The sequence below is a fragment of the Gracilinanus agilis genome, chromosome 3 (genome assembly GCF_016433145.1).
Source record: "Gracilinanus agilis isolate LMUSP501 chromosome 3, AgileGrace, whole genome shotgun sequence".
Classification (NCBI taxonomy): domain Eukaryota; kingdom Metazoa; phylum Chordata; class Mammalia; order Didelphimorphia; family Didelphidae; genus Gracilinanus; species Gracilinanus agilis.
The window spans coordinates 10,382,300-10,403,304 of NC_058132.1; the positions used below are offsets into that span (position 1 = coordinate 10,382,300).

General features: G+C 39.9%; 1 pseudogene; it reads left to right on the top strand.

The window, feature by feature from the left end:
* Positions 1 to 14,252, top strand: part of LOC123240727 — a 98,111-nt pseudogene extending 83,859 nt beyond the window's left edge.
* The last annotated feature ends 6,753 nt before the right edge of the window (positions 14,253 to 21,005 follow it).

The window sequence follows — 21,005 nt, forward strand, 5'->3', positions numbered from 1 at the left end:
CACAGACTTTCCTAGACTGCCCCACAGAGGAGGCCCCATCCAAGAGCCCAAATTTCATATTGTATATAAAATACTACAATGATAAGGACTTTTTTTTTGGAATCCCGATGTTTGTCATTCTTCTTCACTATTTCATGGCCTTCATCTAGTACAATTTCTTCAGCAGTTCCCCAGTGAATTGATACTGGCTTTGTTTTTTGTGGTTTGCTGGCACGAAAGATCTTACAAACAAATAAAATAACAATATATGGGGAAGATATGGAATGGATAGAGGCCCCGATTCCTACTGTTCAGTCCATTATATGCAACAATTGGGTCTCACTTTGCATTTGGCTGATTTCTGTGTCTGAGCTGAGGTCCAGCCCTTCTCTGATGAAGTAATGAGAGAGGATTTGAGGTCTCCAAGTCCACTTAGATGGTGGTAGGATGGACCAATGAGGACTCGCAGTGGAGATCTTAAGTTTGAGCAGTCAGGCCAGTCAGAGACAGGACACAACTCCCTGGAAAACAAGAGGCAAGACACAATCTTTATTCTCATGGCTTTGGTGAAGGAGATTCATTTTCTGTTCATGGGAATCTCATTCCCTCATTAATAAATCATGATACCCTTGGAGAAGTGCCCTCATACATTTTTTTATTGGTTAAACCCTGAATGCTACAAAAAAAACCCCAGTTGTACAAGTTGAACAAAGTCCTAATTCCTCCTAATAATCACTGTCCATCCAATCAAAGAGATGTTATAAAGGGGAAGAAGAGAAAAATTTTACTTGCTCTTATAGCTCATAAGGAAACAAAATGATTTAACTATATATCTTCAATTTTTTCCTCTCAAATACAGCCAATTAAATACTCGCTTGGTTTTGAACATTAGCAGTATAGTAGAATGTTACACATCGCATTATATTGTAATTTTATAGTAGATTGTTATATAATTTGTATCATAAAGCTGTACTATAAATTATATTATTACAGTCAATGATACAATATTGTTACAATTATTCAAAAACCCAACACACTATTTTATCATTTTCACAAGGTAGCAAAAACCACATCAGAATGAAACTTAATGCTTCAGAATTAGATTTTCAACTGAAATTAAAATTCAGAAAACAATGCTTTCTCTGATTAAAACACATGATCAACAGGGAAGATAAAATTCATAATGTTTTCCAAATGTATATTTTTTCACCTTCTTAGAAGTTTAGTTCATAATCAAGCATCCAGATTGTAGGGAAAATGGGCATTCTACACCTTATCTTTACCAGTTTGCCAAATTACACATTTTTATAAAAAATATTTTGAGTTTGGAACCTGAAATGAAACTGATATTTTCAAATTCCCCCTCTCAGAGAATTGCTTCCACTTATTACCTTTTGAATTTTTCATGTTAGATGACTTTATCCAGGGTTTTGGAAGTGATTAAAAATTCAAAGAAGCAATTCTCTGAGAGCATCCCACTTCAGGCAAATCCCTGAGGGCCATCGAAATGCTGGCTGTGATGAATTCCTTTCCTGTGGAATGAGAGATACAGAAATGCTGCCTGAAACCCAGGGACAAGAGAGACAGAGAGAAGCTGGGCTCCAGAAGGAGGGGGTGGACAGAGGGTCAAGCTGGACAGGCTGCTCAGGACCAGATTCCAAGACATGACCAGCCCCCTGGGGTCAGGGGCCTCCCCAGTGACCAGAGAGCCCAGATTTTGCTCAGGCAGTTTAAGAGAGAGTTTGAGGAGCTCCTGATTCAGCCCCTCCCTGGAGCACCCCAAGACACCCCGAACTGGTGAATGTCTGATGAGGAGATGGTCCAGCCAAGCCTCAGTCATTGTCCACACACAGGGGGACCCGGGAAGGCTCCCTCCCAGGTCTGAAAACCCTCTTTGCCCCCTTCACTCAGTCACCAAATTCTGTGGGAGTGGAAGGAGTCCTTTGGGATGCTTAAAGCAAAGGAAGTGCAAAAAGCCATAGACTAGATGCAATCTCCGAGCGGGGTCTGACAGAAATACACAGTAATTGTTCCTAAAATACAGGAATTGGGGCTTTTCCACGCAAGGGCCCTGCTATTAGCATCAATACGGCACAGGAACTATTCATCATCTTATCCCTAATCCAGGACAAGGACCAGCCTGTCTGCCTCAGTTTGGGCCTCCCTGAGATGAGGAGGTCGGGCTCAGGGGCTTCTTGGGTCCCTTCTCACCCGAGATCTGTGCTCTCCTCCGAAATGCTTCCGTGTTTCTTTCCATGGCCGCCTCCTATATCACAGGAAGGAGGCCGAGGAGGATCAAAAATAAAACTACCGGAAAGGAAAAGAAACTAGAAGGAGCAGCTACAGCCTGGAAGACTCGGGAACACTTGGTGCGGAGGGGGAGGGGGGAGAGGGGGGCGGTGTCCTCCACCAGGGCTCCAAATCTAGAGGTCTAGGAAGTAAGACTCCATTTCCCAGCATGCCTCTGGCATGACGTCCTCCAAGCCTTGGCACTCCCATTGTGGAAGACTCCATTTCCCAGAATGCCTGGGTGCTGGCTTCACCCAACTCTTGCCACCTCCCCCAGTGCAGTCCCAGGGCTTGCTGGGACTCTCTTAAGTGCGGTCTCTGCTCCAGGAGCCTTCACAAGTTTGAGTTTTGGCTTTTGTGTTGAGAGCGGGGAGGGGAGGGAGTGAATGCAAAAGTCCAAAAGTCCAGCCGGGGCTTCTGCAGTGGATTCTTTCTACTCTCTTATCTCCTGGTGAGCGAGAAGACCGAGGTGGACCAGTTGCGGGTAAATGAGCCTGAAAGTCTGGGTTGGGGGTGGGGGAAGCTCCGGAGCTCGTGGGACCAGAGAGAAGGGGCTGGAGGGTGTGGGGCGGTGTAAGTTTGCGGGGGAAGGGGAGGGGGAGGTCTCGTTTTGTGTCTCTGTGTCTTTTCATCACTTTAAGGGACCATCGAAAAGGGACAAATATGTCAGGCGGGAAGGCTCTGTCTGGACCTGGAGCCATGGCGGGGCTTTGCCCTCCCGCAGAGGAGAGAGTGGGCTCCCACCTTCCTCTCCCTCGGTGGAGACCTCTTTATCATCTCCGATAATCTGATAAGGACAGTTTAGTTGATAAGGAAATTAGGACTGGATCAGGGAGTTGTCTTTTACCTCATGCTTCCAGCTCTGGCTCTAGGAGCATGGAGTTTATTATATATACTTCAAGACTCATTTCACACAAAAGAACCCCCTGAAACTTTGCGCTTGCGCAGAAACACAAATTATGTCACATCAAAGCACAATAAAGTTATAGTTTTACAAAGAATTTTCTTATGAAATAATGCCTATGAGAAACAGTCTCAAGATTAAAAATGAGCCTCACTTTATCTAAAAGTTATTTTGCCTGAGCTTGCCACTCTGTGACTTTGGGATGCCTGGAGCAGTTAGAGAGATATACCCAGAGCTGCAGCTTTACTCTGCTGAGTGAAAAAAGGCTATTAACTCATTAAGTGCTGGTTTACTAAGAACTTAAAAGTTTTCCTAGAAGGCTATAATGTTTTTCAATAAGAAAAGATGTGGATCATAAGAGGAGTCGCAGATTTTTATCTATTCTCTTATTGGCTTCCCACAACCCACCACTCTCCACACTGCTGGGCCATGGGGGTGCAGTCACTGGATGGGGGCAGAGCTTGTCCTGCCCTTCCCCAAAGGTCTGAGGGGAGAAGCAGCCAACATGAGCCTGGTTGGAGCTGGGATGCTCGTGCCCACAAGCCATGGAAGGATCCCCTATCTCTGTCCCCTCCTGTAGGGAGAGTCTCCCCTGAGGCCAGGAGAAGGACCCTGGGAGCTCCTCTGAGCCCTCCCCCTCTCTAATTCCCCACAGATGTAGGAAGAGGAAATCTCCTCACCTTGGAGCTCCCATCCCTTGAAGGACCACAGCCTGACCCAAGCAGAAACCCTGGAGCCAGAGGGAATGACCCCTGGAACCCTGAGACCCCCATCCCAGGTAAGTGCAGTCCATCCCCAGCCCTGGCCCAAGTTCTTTCCTCAGCTTCCAGGGCCACCGTCACTGTTTGCTGTCAGTGTGACCTCAAAAGTCACCCAGAATCCCTAACTGTGTCCTAGGGTTTCTCTAGGGCCTCTGTAGCCCCTGCCTGGATGAGGCAGCCCAGGTTCCAGACAGACAGGCACAAGCACAGTCTCTTGAGTGTGACAAATTCCATCAGAGGGTTGGTGTGTCTCACAATTCCAGGAATGGCCCAGGAACAGTCTCTGCTCCTGACCTCCAGGTCCTGGGGTTTGGACAGGTCAGTCAGGCCTGCCAGGGAGACTTTGGAAGAATTTTGGGGTGAGATCAGGTGAGGGCACAGACAGGAAAAAGGTGGTTTTTGTAGGAGAAAAAGGATGGGAATTCCAGGGGAGTCCTAAAAGGTCTGCTTTTCAAATATTATTAAACTATCAGGAACTTAGAGTGCAGTTAACATACAGAAACTTTAGGTATTTCTTCTATTCAAATCATTTACCTTGAACCTAACAGGATTATCCAGCCTTTTGCTTTCTCAATAGTTTTCATTTTGGTTTCTTTTTAAAATTTTTTTAACTTAAAAAAATCTATTCATAATATTTTTCTGTGGTTACATGATTCATATTGTCTCCCTCCCCAGTTCTGGAACTGATAAACAGTTCCAATGGGTTATACATGTATTATTGCTAAAAATCTATATCCATATTATTTATATTTCTAATATAGTAATCTTTTAAAACCAAAACTCCCAATCATATACCCATAGAACCATGTGATAAATCATATTTTTTTTTCCGGAGGTTCTACTCCCACAGTTCTTTCTGTAGATGTGGGTTGCCTTCTTTCTCATAAGTCCCTCAGGATTGTCCTGGATCATTATACTGCTATTAGTAGCAAAGTAGATTATATTTGATCATTCCTTATTGTTCCAGCTACTTTGTACAATGTTTTCCTGGTTCTGCTCATTTCATTCTATGTTAGTTCTTGGAGATTCTTCTAGTTCATAGAGAAATCCTCCAGTTCATCATTCCTTACTTCACAATAGTATTCAATCACTATCAGATTCCACAGTTTGTTCAGCCATTCCTCAATCGATGGACATCCTCATTTTTCAATTTTTTTCCACCACAAAAAGCTCAGATATAAATATTTTTGTACAAAAATTTTTCATAATTATCTCTTTGGGATACAAACCCAGTAGCTGGATCAAAGGGCAAGCCATCTTTTTTTTTTTTTTTTTTTTTTTTTAATTTTAAACCCTTAACTTCTGTGTATTGACTTATAGGTGGAAGATTGGTAAGGGTAGGCAATGGGGGTCAAGTGACTTGCCCAGGGTCACACAGCTGGGAAGTGTCTGAGGCTGGATTTGAACCTAGGACCTCCTGTCTCTAGGCCTGGCTCTCAATCCACTGAGCTACCCAGCTGCCCCTGCAAGCCATCTTTTAAAGTCCTTTGGGCATAATTCCAAGTGGTCTTCCAGAATGGTTAGATCAATTTACAACTCCACCAACAATGTATTAGTGTCCCAATTTCACCACATCCCCTCCAACCTTTATTATTTTCCTTTACTGTCATATTGGCCAATCTTCTAGGTATTAGATGCTATCTCAGAATTGTTTTGGTTTGCATTTTTTCATTAGGAGAGATTTAGAACACCTTTTCAAGTGATTATTGATAGTTTTTATTTCTTCATCTGAAAACTTCCTATTTATGTCCCTTGACCACTGGTCAATTGGGGAATGGCTTGATTTCTTGTACAGTTGACTTATTTCCTTATATATGTGGGAAATTAGACCTTTGTCAGAGAGTTTTGTTATAAAATTTTTTTCCTAATTTGTTGCTCTCCTAATTTAGTTTGCATTGGTTTTCTTTTTAGAAAATCTTTTTAATTTATTATAATAAAAATTAATCATTTTACATTTTGTAATGTTTTCTATCTCTTTATTTGGTCTTAAATTCCTTCCTTTTCCATAAATCTGTCAGGTATACTATTCTATGTTTTCCTAATTTATTTATGATTTCACTCTTTATATTTAAGTCTTTTATCCATTTTGAATTTATATTGGTATAGGGTGTGACATGTTGATCTCAACCTAATTTTTCCCCTACTGTTTTCCAATTTTCCCAGCAATTTTTGTCAAATAGTGAGTTCTTGTCCCAAAAGCTGGGATCTTTGTGTTTATGGAACACTAGCTTACTGAAGTCATTTACCCCAAGTCTATTCCATTAATCCACTGATCCTTTTTTCTTTTAACTAGTACCGGATTGTTTTAATGATCAGTGCTTCATAGCACAGTTTAAGATCTGGTACTGCTAGGCCACCATTCTTCATATTTTTTTAAATTAATTCTCTTGATATTTTTGATCTTTTGTTCTTACAGATGAACGTTGTTACAATTTTTTCCAGTTCTATAAAATTTCTGTTTGTAGTTTGATAGGTATGGCATTAAGTAATTAATTTAGATAGGATTGTCATTTTTATTCTATTAGCTAGGCCTGCCCATGAGCAATTCATGGTTTTCCAATTGTTTAGATCTAAATTTAATTGTGTGAAAAGCATTTTGTAGTTGTTTCCATATGATTTCTGTGTTTGTCAGTGTAAATAAATTCCCAAATATTTTATACTGTTTAGAGTGATTTTAAATGGAGTTTCTCTTTCTCACTCTTGCTGCTGAGTTGTGTTGGAAACATATAGAAATGCTGATGATTTATGTGGGTTAATTTATATCCTGCAACTTTCCTAAAGTTGTTAATATTTCCACTAGCTTTTTAGTTGATTATCTAAGATTCTGTAAGCATACCATCATATCATCTGCAAAGAGTGATAGTTTAGTTTCCTCATTGCCTACCTTAATTTCTTTTTCTTTTCCAATTGCTTCACTCCTGATCTTATTGGGAAAATAAGAATACTTGTTTGAGGGCAGCTGGGTAGCTCAGTGGATTGAGAGCCAGGCCTAGAGACGGGAGGTCCTAGGTTCAAATTCGGCCTCAGACACTTCCCAGCTGTGTGACCCTGGGCAAGTCACTTGACCCCCATTGCCTACCCTTACCACTCTTTCACCTATAAGTCAATACACAGAAATTAAGGGTTTAAAAAAAAAAAAAAGAATACTTGTCCCCATTGCAGATGACACTTGCTGATGGTTTTTAATCTATATTGTTTATTATTTTGAGGAAGGCCCTGGGTGTTCCTATACTGTTTAGTGTTTCAGTAGGAGTGGATGTTGTACTTTTTCAAAGGCTTGTTCTATATCTATTGAAATAATCATGTGATATCTATCGATTTGGTTATTGTAATGGTCAGTTATATGGATGGTTTTCCTAATATTAAACCATCCTTGCATTCCTGGTATAAATACCACCTGGTCATAGAGAATAATTCTTGTGATGGCTTACTGTAGTCTCTTTGCTACTATTTTATTTAAGGTTTTTGCATCTATGTTCATGAAGGAGATTGGTCTGTAGTTTTCTTTCTCATTTTTTGGTGTGCCTGGCTTTGGAATCAGTACCATATTTGTGTCATAAGAGGAATTTGGTGAGACTCCCTCTTTGCTTATTTTGTCAATTATTTTGTAGAGTATTGTGGTTAGTTCTTTAAATGTTTAAAAGATGAGCATCCCCTGGTTTCCTCACACACTTACTCTTCTGTAACTAAAATAAAATAAGTGAATATTTTCTAGTAAGAAATGGCATTCACCATAAAGCAAAGACAGAATATTTTGGCACATCATACCCAGTGTTTTGCCAAACTCAATATAAGAACAAAAGACTGCTCTTCTTTACTTAGCCAGAATCAGAGTCTGATCCCAAATAACTGTGAAGTCCTCTTTATGCTTTCACCTAGATAAGAGTCTTTTAGCCTTTTAGAAAATTAAGTAGAGAATTCCTTTTTTCTTTGTTTTCTCCTTATTAATCATTGGTAATATTTTTTTCTCTAGAATACTCAGTAATTGCTACCTTCTCACAAACTTCAAAAAATGTTCTTATTAGAATTCTGACACTTGTGATGAGGGATTTCAGATCACCTTCTCTTCTTCACAGAATCTCCTGCCTTCCTCAGAGAGCACATACCCTCTCCCTAATTCCATAGAGAAAAGCATTTCCGTGTAAGACTCTTCTACACTCTTTGCTCTTCCAACATGATTCTCACTTCAGACACAAAATGTCTTTGTCAGTATCCCATTGGGCTCTGAAATGACTGGTCTCCAGAGGTGGCTCTGACACTCTTCAAAGATGAAGAGTTTGGGGGGTGAGTCCCTTGTGTGCTTTTGTTTCTTCAAGATGGTTGATAAAGACTAGATTGGACGAATTCTGCAGGCTCAGCTCTAAATCTTGTGACTTTTTCTGGTTTAGGGGTCAATAACATTCAAGGATGTGACTGTGGTCTTTACCCAGGAAGAGTGGTGCCTGTTGGAACCTTCTCAGAAAGAGCTGTACAGGGAAGTCATGCTGGAGAATATGCAGAATCTACTCTTCATAGGTAAGGACATTTTCCTCCATTAACTCTGAATCTCCCATTGAGGGAATGTCTTCATTCCATGCCAAAGGAGCAGGTTTTTAAGCCTTTGCCAATGATTAAAAAAGCAGAAATGCTGATCTCTGCCCAGGATTCTCCTCCTGCCTGGTTTTAATTTTTAAAAAGTCTTTGAATTCTGTAACGGGAAGCTGGGACAAAATTGGGTAGGTCCTTATACAGTTGTATTAGTTTCACCATCTTCAGTGAAAGTTTTAGGTAGAGATTTGTGGTATCATTGTTCTCATATTAAATTAGCACATGGTATAGATACTGAAAATGTAGAAATTATTAATAATGAAGAAGAAGAAATTGTGTAATTTGAGATCTTCAATCAGTTAGCATCTACAGTCAGAAAGTTCAGTAAGGAGAGGACCATTCCAGCAGAAGAGGACGTTTGGATGGAAGAGGACATGGATGAATGAAGAGGATTCAGGGTTTGTGAACTTTGTATTAAGACTGATGAACTTATGAATTGAACTGATAAAACTTCATTTTCAAGGATTTTCTTAAAGAAAAGGATTAATCATGGACAATTTGGATTAAATGGTTTGGAAGTATTTTAGGTAATGTAAACAGTATCACTACATACTCATATGCATCCAACATTGCACATAAAACTATCAATAACTTCGATGGAGAAAAGGAGAAGAGGAAAAAGGAGAGAAGAGAAGATTTCCTTGAGGAATGGAACATCATAAGAAGAAAGGAGATCTGAAGGAGATCTGGAGTTTTGCTAGGTATCATACATCCAACAGTAATATGTTGCAACACATAGCAAAGAAGCAACATAGCAAATCAGATACATACAACACAAACATGTTAGGATACATTGTGTTCCTCATGGAATGAAACAATGTATAATTACTAACAAAATTAGAATTAGTTATAGGATAAATAAGTGCTAACAAAGGATAATTAGTTACTAACAAATATTAGCTAGTTATTTAGGTAGATGTAGCTAGACTAATATACTAATACTATACGGATAGTTTAGAATAGCTTAGGGAAATAGTATTGAATTAGATTAGAGGATAAGATACAATACTAACGTACATTACAGTGCAAATACAACAAACATAACAAAACTGCATTACATGAAGAAATGTAAACTATAGATCACATATCACAAAATAATGTAAATAAGTGTAAATAGTATGTGTATATTGTAAATTGTATTATACTTTAAGCATTGCATATATGTAATGGGTGCACTCATATATATTTGATATGTGTACATATGTGTATATAGGTACACATACACGTATACGTTGCATGTATGTATCACATGTATACATGTATAAATATAAATCCTGTGGATACTTTAATATAATTGAGTTGTAAGCATTTAAATGTAATTTGCATAAGGGCTAGGGTTGGGGGCTGGCAGACCAACCCTGAATAATACTGTTTATTTCCTGAGAGATGCATGATGGACTCAGTATTGTTATAAGAGAATTAGGGAAAGTTTAGCAATAAGTTAACTGGCTGGCTGACAGGCAAGTGCTAGACTGTTCCAAGCATGGAATGGTGGAGGGAAAGGGATCTTTTTTCTGAGACACTCTCTGGATGCAACTGATGGCAGTTAGAGGTTTTCTTAGCTGCTGGAGGTGAAGAGCCCAGAAAAATAACTGTCCTGTAAAACCATCTACCCTGGTCAAGTTGAGCAGTGAATCTGGTTTGATTGGTGGACATATCAACCAGTTCAGCTCCTTGACTTTACCCCTTTTGTGGATTTACTTGCTGTGACTCCTGTGGCTGTGAACATTGCTGGAACAGAAGTGGACTTCTGCTGTGAGACTCATATTCCCTCCTAAGCTTACAGACTGAACTTAGAGCTAGTGTAGTTTTGTCCCACCTCCTAGTCCTCGAACTTACCCATTAGATAAGTAGTTTTAGTTTGTCCATTTCCACTATACCAAACCCTTAAGATCTTAATAAACAGTTTTACTTTACTTCCTGTACCTTCCTCTACCCCAAGAAAAGAGCCCACTATTAGATATCTTCCAAAACCTGGGTTTCCCTGGCCAATACACTGCCAACTGTCATTCACCAATCAATGTGGTTTTACTCAACTCACACATCCCTTGTGTAGGTTCTCAGTTGTGATATTGGAAATTTGGGATTCCTTGAACTGATCTTGAGGTCTCTGATCTAAATTTCCTGTGGACATTTAGATCTTTTACAAACTACATTTCCCATGATTCAATGGGCTTCCTGTCTAATGGTGGTGATGTAAGCCAATGTAAACAGAAGTTTAAATAGGGAAATTGGGATTGGTACTTGCTCTTTTCCTGCTGAACAAGCCAGGTGGGCAGATGTAATGGCGCGGCACTTGAATTAGCTCTTATCTGGGACATGGCTTAATTACCAATATGGATTACAATAAAACCCTAATATTTTAAAATATAACCTTCTATATTAATTTTATTTGTTACACAGTTATTCTGTATATCCTGTCACTTGTAGGTGTGTAGGTGTGTCCTGGTTGTGTGTGTTACCTATTGTAAATAGCTTTTGCAAGTAGCCATCTTGGGCCATGTATTGCCAGTTGATCTTAGAATTTCAGGAGTTGGCATGAGCTGGCATGAGACTGGAAAAACTGTTGGAGCAACCCCTATAAATAGGAGCTGAAACATAACCTCAGGGTCTCAGTTGTGAGATAAGGTGGGAGATGAAGGGGTAGGCTCTTCAATTTGTCTCATAGCTATTTCATAGGCCAGGGTTAGTTGTCACTTTGAAGGGACAATTACCCAGGTGCATACAGTTATAATAACATCTACAGTCAACATACCATCATTGATCTAGTAACTTCTCAACTCCCATCAAGATAATTATTACTGAAGATTAATTCAGCAAAACTAAGCCAACTTAGCCAGAGCTAAACCATCTAGCAGCTTGATTTCAGCCTGGTGGCCCTGTCAAAGGCTAACCAGCCTGGCAATTTCTGTGAATCGATATCTTCTAAAACCTTCTTAAGATGTATTACTATATATTAGTTTAAAAGGAATTTAGACTTCATTCCCAAATCTCTTTCCTTCAACTTTAACCTATCCTTAACCATCCTTGTTTATTTTTATTAAATAAGTTTTCAAAAGTGAGATCTGTTACTGACCTGAGTAGTTGCTAAGATTCTTTGAGGAAGAAAAGTGACAGTTGCAGCCTTGCTTCTACTCAGAAGTTCAATTTGAGTGAATATCAGTTTCTTCATTATCAATATTAATTTTAATAGCTATCATATCACAGTCAGATAATAGTAATCTTCATCTTTTTAAGTTCCTGTATCCATAACAACCAAAGGAACAGGATTTAATCCACTGTCAGAAGAGATCATTTACTTCCTTAATGATTTGCTATGAAGGAGGAACTGACCAAATGCTGAGTTCTATTGTCAACTGGTCTTTCACTGACACTATCCAGCTGCAAGTTTTCACAAACCTGCGCTTGACAACATCACCTGGCAGTGTCACTCCACCTGGGAATTAATTCCCAAATCCTCCTTTACACCTTGTATTATACTGTGAAGGCAGTTACCTATCTTAGTATAGAGTATGAGACATGATATATGGTAGATTGTAAAATTAGATGTATATTGGATATATATGCATTGAATGGCATAATATCTTTGCATCTGTAGAGAAAAGAAGAAATCTTATATTCCACCTTGAAAATCACTACACAGTAGTTAAAAAGAGTGAAGTTGTTTTTTAGCTTAGCATATAAAACATACCAAGAATGACCATGTGATAGTGTATACAAAATTATGGGAATGGAATATCCAAAAGGTTACTTGAGATTGGCAAAATTATAAGATTAGTTAATGAGTGACTTTTAAAGGAAAAACAAGGAAGATAATGGACAAAGATTGTTTAATACTGTGAACAAAGCATGCTTAGGCACAGGGTTTGAGTTGTAGTCTAGTTGTAACTAAGTTGGTTGGGTCACTTCTCCATTGTTTTCTTAATGACATGAGTTGTGAAGTATGATAAGAACTTGGCCCTGTCTGTCACAGATCCGTTTTGAGGTTTTATTGTTATTGTATGTGAAAGTATTTCTAAAATGTTCCATCTTGCAATTATGACCAAATGATATATCCAAAGTCTTTTTCTTTGTCCTTGAGAAATAGAATAAAAAGCCATTTACTTATTGCCATCAGAGGAAAGAACTTATATTCTGTGTGTGTATGTGTGTCCCCTTTCCATTTGTGTTTATATCATTATTTGTTTTTTTCAGAGGCAGAGACTAATTTTGAAGTGAAGGAGATATGTACAAAGCTGAACCTTTTTGTGAAAGGATCTGGCCCTCCAAAAGGCATGAAACAGGATCTCTGTGACTTCATTTTGAGAGAAATCTGTGACTCTAATATCAAGGTAAATAAAAATCCAAAGAATGACTATAAATTTGATGAAATTACAGAGAAATTCAGCCAGCATTCAGTTCTAAATCAGTTTATGAAATTGACCTCAGGAAATTATTGTTGTCTGGATAGTGAATACACCAAATGCTTTCCTGAAAAAGTAGGACTTAATCAGGTGCATAAGAAACCTTCTGAAATGCCCATGTATCAAGGTAACCAAGGGAGAATCACCTATGGCTCGAGTTTAGACCTCACAAGACATCCAAAGAGTAAATATGTAGAGATTCTTTCTATGAGTAATAAAGGGGTGACACCTTTCAGTCCAAACTCTGAGTTTGGTTCATATCAAATAATCAACTCTGGAGAAAGACCTTATAAATGTAAACAGTGTGGAAAGGCTTTCCCATGGAGGAGCAAACTTGCTGTACATCATAGAATCCACACTGGAGAGAAACCATATGAATGTAAACAGTGTGGAAAGGCTTTCACAAAGGGGCACAATCTTGTTAAGCATCAGAGAATCCACTCTGGAGAGAAATCTTGTGAATGTAAACAATGTGGAAAGACCTTTAAACAGAGGGACCATCTTGCTGCACATCAGAAAACCCACAGTGGAGTGAAATCTTATGAATGTGAACAATGTGGAAAGGCTTTTATATACAGGAATCATCTTGCCAGACATCAGAGAATCCACACCGGAGAGAAGCCCTATAAATGTAAACAATGTGGAAAGAGTTTCATACAGAGGAATCATCTTGCCAGACATCAGAGAATCCACACTGGAGACAAACCTTATGAATGTCAACAATGTGGAAAGGCTTTCACACAGAGGGGCAATCTTGCTGAACATCAGAGAATCCACACTGGAGAGAAACCTTATGAATGTCAACAATGTGGAAAGGCTTTCACACAGAGGGGCAATTTTGCTGAACATCTGAGAATCCACACTGGAGAGAAACCTTATGAATGTAAACAATGTGGAAAGGCTTTCATACATAGGGGAAGTCTTGTTGTACATCAGAGAATCCACACTGGAGAGAAACCTTATGAATGTAAACAGTGTGGAAAGGCTTTCACAGAGCAGGGGTCTCTTGCTGTACATCAGAGAATCCACACTGGAGACAAACCTTATGAATGTACACAGTGTGGAAAGGCTTTCACACGGAGGGGTCATCTTGTTATACATCAGAGAATTCACACTGGAGAGAAACCTTATGAATGTACATTGTGGAAAGGCTTTCACAGTGAGGGGCTCTCTTGCTAAACATCAGAGAATCCACACTGGAGAGAAACCTTATGAATGTCAACAATGTGGAAAGGCTTTCATACATAGGAGCAATCTTCTTGTACATCAGAGAATCCACACTGGAGAGAAACCTATGACTGTAAATAATGTGGAAAGACTTTCATATAGAGGAATCATCTTGCCAGACATCAGAGAATCCACATTGGAGAGAAACTTTATGAATGTAAAGAATGTGGAAAGGCTTTCATACACATAGTGAGTCTTGTTACATATCAAAGAAACCACTCTGGAGAGAAACCTTATGAATGTAAAACAATGTGGAAAGGCTCAGAGGGACAGTATTGCTGTACATCAGAGAATTTTATGAATGTAATAAATCCAGATAGCCTTTCTCTTAATGTTCCACAGTTGCTTCATGTGAGAAAATCCCCACTGTAGAGAAACTCTTGAGTGAGGCTGAGCTTATAGTTGCCAATCTTAGCTTATTTAACATAAGAGGATCCACACTAGAGAGAAACTTTTGGAATATGATCAATGTGGTAAGGCCTTCAGGCAACAGTCATCTCTTATTCCCCAGCAAGAATTCTTTTTGGATAGAAATCTTATTCCTATCATGAATAAAGAAAGAAATGGAGAGTCCAAAGCTTGTTCAGTGTGAGGAAATGTCTTCTGAAAAGATCAGTTCCAGATAGATTGCCTTTAGGAAGGCTTTCAGCCAGAGATCACCTCTTACTTCGTATCAGAGGATTCATAGTGCCACAAAACCTAATGGATGTGCTCAAGTTTATGTGTTTTCTTCAGGAGGAGGGTGGACACTATCATTTAGTGAAATGAAAATCATAACAAGTCTGAGGGACCAGCCCACATTTATTAGATTGACTATTATGACAGAAAAGGAAAGTGACAGAAGTTGGAGATGTGGGAAGCTTAAAAAAGGAATGAACTTTTGAGGTTGTGAACTAATTCAGCATTCTTGAGAGATCAATTTGGAACTATGTCCATAGAGCATTAAAAAACAAAAAAGGACCTATATACATATATTAAAAACACAAAACACTTAAAGGTGCTCTTTTTGGGATGACAACAAAAATCGGAAATTAAGAGAAAACTCATCAATTGGGAAATGGCTGAGAAAATGGTGCCGTGTGATTGTAATGTAATCCTATTATTTTATCATTAATGAGGAGGAGGAGCTCAGAAAAACGTGAAAGACTTGATAACTGATGAAGACTTTTTAATTTAATATAATCAAAATCATTCAGTTTAAATTTTGTATTGTTCCTTAGCTCTTGTTTGATCTTAAATTCCTTCCTTTCCCATAGATCTTACAGGTATACTATTTCACTTTCATGTAATTTATTTATAATATCACTCTTTGTCATATACCCATTTTGAACTTATCTTGGTATAAGGTGTGAGAAATTAATTGAAACCTAAATTTTCCCATACTGTTTTCCAATTTTCTGAGAAGTTTTTGTTAAATAGTGAGTTCTCATCCATGCATAGCAGTTTATCGAACATTACCTTGATGAGGTAATTTACCCCTACTGATCCACTCTTCTGTCTCTTAGCCAGTAACATAGTGTATTGTTTTTTAAAAATTTATTTATATTATTAATTTAGAATATTTTCACATAGTTACTGTTATAAAATGGTAGTCCTGATGATATGAGGAGCTGAAGCTGAGTGAGTGTGTTAATCCCTAAGTGTAACACACAAGTTGTGGTAATGAAACACAAAGGACCCACAGGAATATTTGTGATGAAACTGCTACACCCAACTTCAGTATAACAGTGGCCCAGAATAAATAGTCAAGTCAAGAATCTGTGGTTCAGAATACACAGCTTTCCTAACTGCCTATCCTGGCTCAAGATATGGATAACGCTTGTTGACTGTGATTTAACTTTCAGTTGAAAAGAATTCCTCTTTCTTCAAATACCCAAAGATGTGTTTGCCAGTCCTTAAGGTAAAGATAACATTCACTTTAGGTGAGTTTAAGATTTAATAACAACAAACTTTGGGAAAGGGAACAGGGAACTGAAAGAAAGAGGGGTATAGGAAATCCTTGGCCTAAGCTATAGATGACCAGATGTTATGTTAGTTGAAGGTATAGCAGTTTTCCCCCATTCTTCCCCCTCCTCCCCCCCTCCCAGGCTCAGTGACTCATAACTGTTCCCCCCGGGTCTTCTTACCCCCCAGGAGTTGGGCAGCAGAAAGTCTCCTGTGCCAGAGCAGGGAGCTCCCGCTGCACCTTTTGAATTGACTCTGACCCCTCCTCCTCTCTAGGAGGAAAGTCCCCAAAAGCACACATGGGAGCAGATCAGGAGCTGAGACTGGCCTCACCAGATTCCTAGCATGCCCTGGGACTGACCAGGGGAAGGTGCCAAGACTTGAGTGAAGTCAGGTCACAGGCATTCTGGGAAATGGAGTCTTCCACAATGGGAGTGCCAAGGCTTGGAGGAGGTCCTGACAGGCATTCTGGGAAATATAGTCCTACTTCCTGGTCCTCTAGGTTTGGCGCTCTGGTGGAGGAGGGGCCAGACCCAAATTGTTCCCCAATCTCTGTGTGTACAGTCTGGTCGGTTTAGTTTAACTTCTGGTCCTTTTAGATTTGATACTCCTAAGCTTCCCCTGTGATACAGGAGGAGGCCATGAATAGAAAATAGTGAGGGATTTTGTGTAATTAGGATTTGAACCCCAGAACTCTTCTTTCCCAGCTTCCCATGTTTTTTCTCATTTAGGAGCTAATATAGGGAGGATATAAGTTTTGTGTAGCTTCATGCTCTCGCTCTCTTTTCACCTGATTGCGGCTGGCAAAACTGGCTTTATGCCAGGCAGGAGAATCTACACACCTGGGTTTACTTTTTGTTAGATAATGAGGTTTGAACTTCTGTTTCTTTTAGTTTGTTTCCTTTCTACTTCAAGTGATTATTAATAAACCTTATAAAATATAATACTTGGAGCTATTGGATATTAATTTAAATTTTACAATTTTTAATGAGAACAGAGATTTAGGGTTAGAACTGTGTGGAGTGCATTTTTGAGGGGGACTTTGCACCCCTGGAAGTTACTCTATTGAGCAAACAGGAGACTCAATAAGATTCTGGAACTGGGAACAGCAGGGAAGGGAGGGAAGGAAAAGGGATTCTGCCCACAGGAGCTGCTTGCTTGGGACAAAAATGTTGTCTTTGTCCTCCTCCATATAATCACAGATTTTTCTAACAATCCTAATGCCAGATTCTCCACTTTCCCTCTGTCCAGTCCGGGGAGGGGAGGCACTGTGACATTTCAAATGTGAGTGTGTGATTTTCAATATTACATAATCCTGAAGACCCCCCCTCCCCGCCCCCGATCAAAATCCCTGAGACTGTCATGGGCTGTTCAGCCTGGGACTGCAAAGATACATTTGAAACTGCCTGTTCTTTCCTCCCACAGCCTGTCTTGTAGTTGTCTTTCTTCCCAGGCTACTGATAAACTCTTCTCAGGGTTTTGAAAATAGGTCAGGAAAACTAACAATTTTATGAGGACGCATTTTTGTTCTAAAACTAAGTCTAAATGGGGCCTTGAAAATTGGAGGTACAAGCCAAATACTCCTCTGAGAATGACACACTGAATCTTATCCCACACAGAAGGACCCAAGAAGCCCCTGAGCCTGACTTCCTCATTTCAGGGAGGACCAAACTGAGGCAGACAGGCTGGTCCTTGTCCTGGATTAGGGACGGGAGGATGGCTGGTTCCTGTGCCATATTGATCCTAATAGCAGGGCCCTGGCGTGGGACAGCCCCAATTCCTGTATTTTAGGAATAATTACTATGTATTTCTCTGTCAGGCCTGGCTCTGAGATTCCATCTAGTCTATGGCTTTTTGCATTTCTTTTGTCCTTTAACCATTCCAAAGAACTTCTTCCTCTTCCACAGAATTTGGTGACTGAGTGAAGGGGACAGAGTGTTTCCAGGCCTGAGAGGGATCCTTCCTGTGTCCCCCTGTGTGTGGACAATGGCTGAGGGGTGGCTGGACCATCTCCTCATCAAGCATTCACCAGTTAGGGGTGTCTTGGGATGCTCCAGGGAGGGGCTGAATAAGGAGCTCTTTAAACTTTCTGTCACTCCCTGAATAGCTTCCAAAGAGGTCAGGCCTCAGGAAAGGCAACACCCATCTTATATAGGGTTCTTTATGTGCTGAGGCTATGACCAAGGGGAGGGGAGAGAAGCAACATCCTGGCCTGGAGACAGCTGGCCATCCTTGTCTACAAACCAGAGTAGGAGGACCCAGACACCTCAAGGCTGGGACAAAAGGGAGGTGTGAGTCAGAGAGGACTGTGGAGGCAGAGCAGGAGGCAGCAATACTCTTGCGATCCAAGGCCAGAACTCAGCAGAGGAGGGAGGGGACGAGGGGAAATACGGGATGAGCAACAAGTGGCTTGTGTGAAGGGAAAAACTATTGGGCAAGGGAAGGAGAAGGAGGCAGAAGTAGGATTTAGTTCTGAGGCCATTTTTTACAGGCTCACTTCTACGTGACAAAGCTTAAGATTCTGTCTGTACAGCTTAAATCAGAGACCTTCTAGGTAGGCTGCTCATTTCTCTCTCTGGAAGACAGGGATGGGGTGGGGAGGGGTTTGAGAGTCTGAATCTAGACTGTATTTAAGCATTTGCTGCAGGAAGGAATATTTTATAGTTTTTCTTGTCTTTGGCCTCTGGACTCCCAAGTTTTCATCTTCTCAGTGACGGGGGTCTCTCCCCAAGCACACACATCTTTATATGGAGAAAGCAGGCGTGGCAAGGAAATGCTTTCTCAGACATAACTTTTTAATCACTACCTGTGGTACACTGGCTGCCTCTCAAAGAAACTACAGATGGCCTGGGATGCCAACTAGTTCATTTGAAAATTGGTTTGATAGAAGAACAGCAGCAGAAGCAAAAGATGAGTTCAGATAAGAAGTAGACTTTGCCCTGTAAGGAGAGGCAAAGTTTTGTAGAATGTGTGTGACTGTCCATGACAGTTTCCAATGGCTTGTATTGAGGATAATGAGTGTTGTTGAAAGAGCCGGCCACCACCTCTGCAGTAGAAAAGTGCAAACCTTTGCAACATCTTGATGTGCAGTGATGAGAAGTAATTACTGGGTAATCTTTTTTTTTAAACATTTATTAATATTCATTTTTAACATGTTTACATGCTTCATGCCCCTACTTTCCCCTTCATCCCCGCTCTCCCCCCACCCACGTCCAACGCACATTTCCACTGGTTTGGGTAGTCTTGCAATGAGGCAGCTGCTCTCCTGCAGGGTACAACAGGTAAATGAGGTTATGGCATCCCTGTGACCATCCAGGGGATTAGATTTGCACTGGTGTGTCTCACTGGTGTGGTGTTGTGCTAACAACTTGAAGAGTCATGGAGAAAGCAAGCTCTATGTTGTACTTGGTTAGAAAGGGGTAGGCGTTTGATGTAGTCCTGGAAGGAACAACCAAGTGATGCCCAGTCATGGTGGTTTGGAATCACTGCACAGAGAAACCTATTAGGCCTCCAATATGCATATGCTTGTTATTCCAGGGGGAAATATATCGGTAACCAAACTGGGCAATTCTTTACTGCATGAGGTGCGATTAAAGAATTTCAAGCCAGAACTGTTGGATATCATCATGAATTTCCAAAAATGTCATGAACCACTAAAGGGATGTGGTGCAGGAGGACCAATGCTGAATCATGCTATTTACTTCCTGAGAGGATGATGGACTCTGTATGGAATATGAGAAATCATGAGAGACAAAGAAATAATTTGAATATTGAGTATATTTGCATCAAATGCCATAATATCTTTGGATCATAAATGAAAAGAGGAAAATTTGCATACAACTTCCACAATTACTGAAAGACAGTTAAAAAGAGTAATCTATTCTGAACTTAGAATAGGAATTTTCCCAAGAATGTGCATGTGATAGTGCATTCAAAATAATCAGCACAGAATGTCAGGATAGTTACCCAAGACTAACAAAATTATAATCAACAAGAGGCATTGAAAGGAAAGATAGATAGGGCAATGGAGAAAGACTGTCTAGTACTGTGGACAGAGCATGCAAAATAACAGTTTGAATTGTCATCTAGCTGCAGGGAGGTTGGTCAGGTCTTTCCTCCATTCTGAGCTCATAACCTGAATTGTGAGGGGAGATGAGAATGTTTAGCCTGCCTATGCCACAGGTGTGTTGTGAGCATCCAGGATTATTATATGTAAAAGTATTTCTAAACTAAATAAGCTTGCAGATGGGACCAAAATGGTTACCAAAAAATGATTCTGCCTGCTTGAGGTCGAAAACTCTTCTTTCCTTGGGAAATAGAATAGAAATCATATTACTTTGCCATCAGAGGAAGAACTTATATTTCCATTGTGTGTGTGTCTTTCTGTGTACATATCATTATTTCTTTTCTTCAGATTCAGAGACCAGGTTTGAAGTAAATGAGATGACAAAAGAGCTGAGCATTTTGTGAAAGAATCTGGTCATTATAGACTCCTGAGTGATGTTTCCTGTGACTTCAATTTGGGAGAAATATGTGATTAATATCAGCATAGGAAAAATCCAAAAGGTGACTGAATTTGATGAGAGTGAAACAAGATTCAGGCAATATTCAGTCCCAAATCAATGTAAGACCATGACCTCAGGAAGTGACTATCCTCAGGGTAAGGGTTAATATTAATGGTTGGACAATAATTATATGAAATTATGTGGTCACCAAAATTTATCATATAATGTAATAGGGAAAATAGAGAAGCATAAGATGGATAGTTGACACATGCCAAAGAATTTTGGCTTAAGGATTCTAGAAGCCAAGGGGAGAGGAAGAAGGGTTAACTGATAAACAATTGGGACTTGATCCTTGGTCTTGGTCTTGGACTAACTGTTGGATCATGGTCCTACCCAAGCAGAGAGA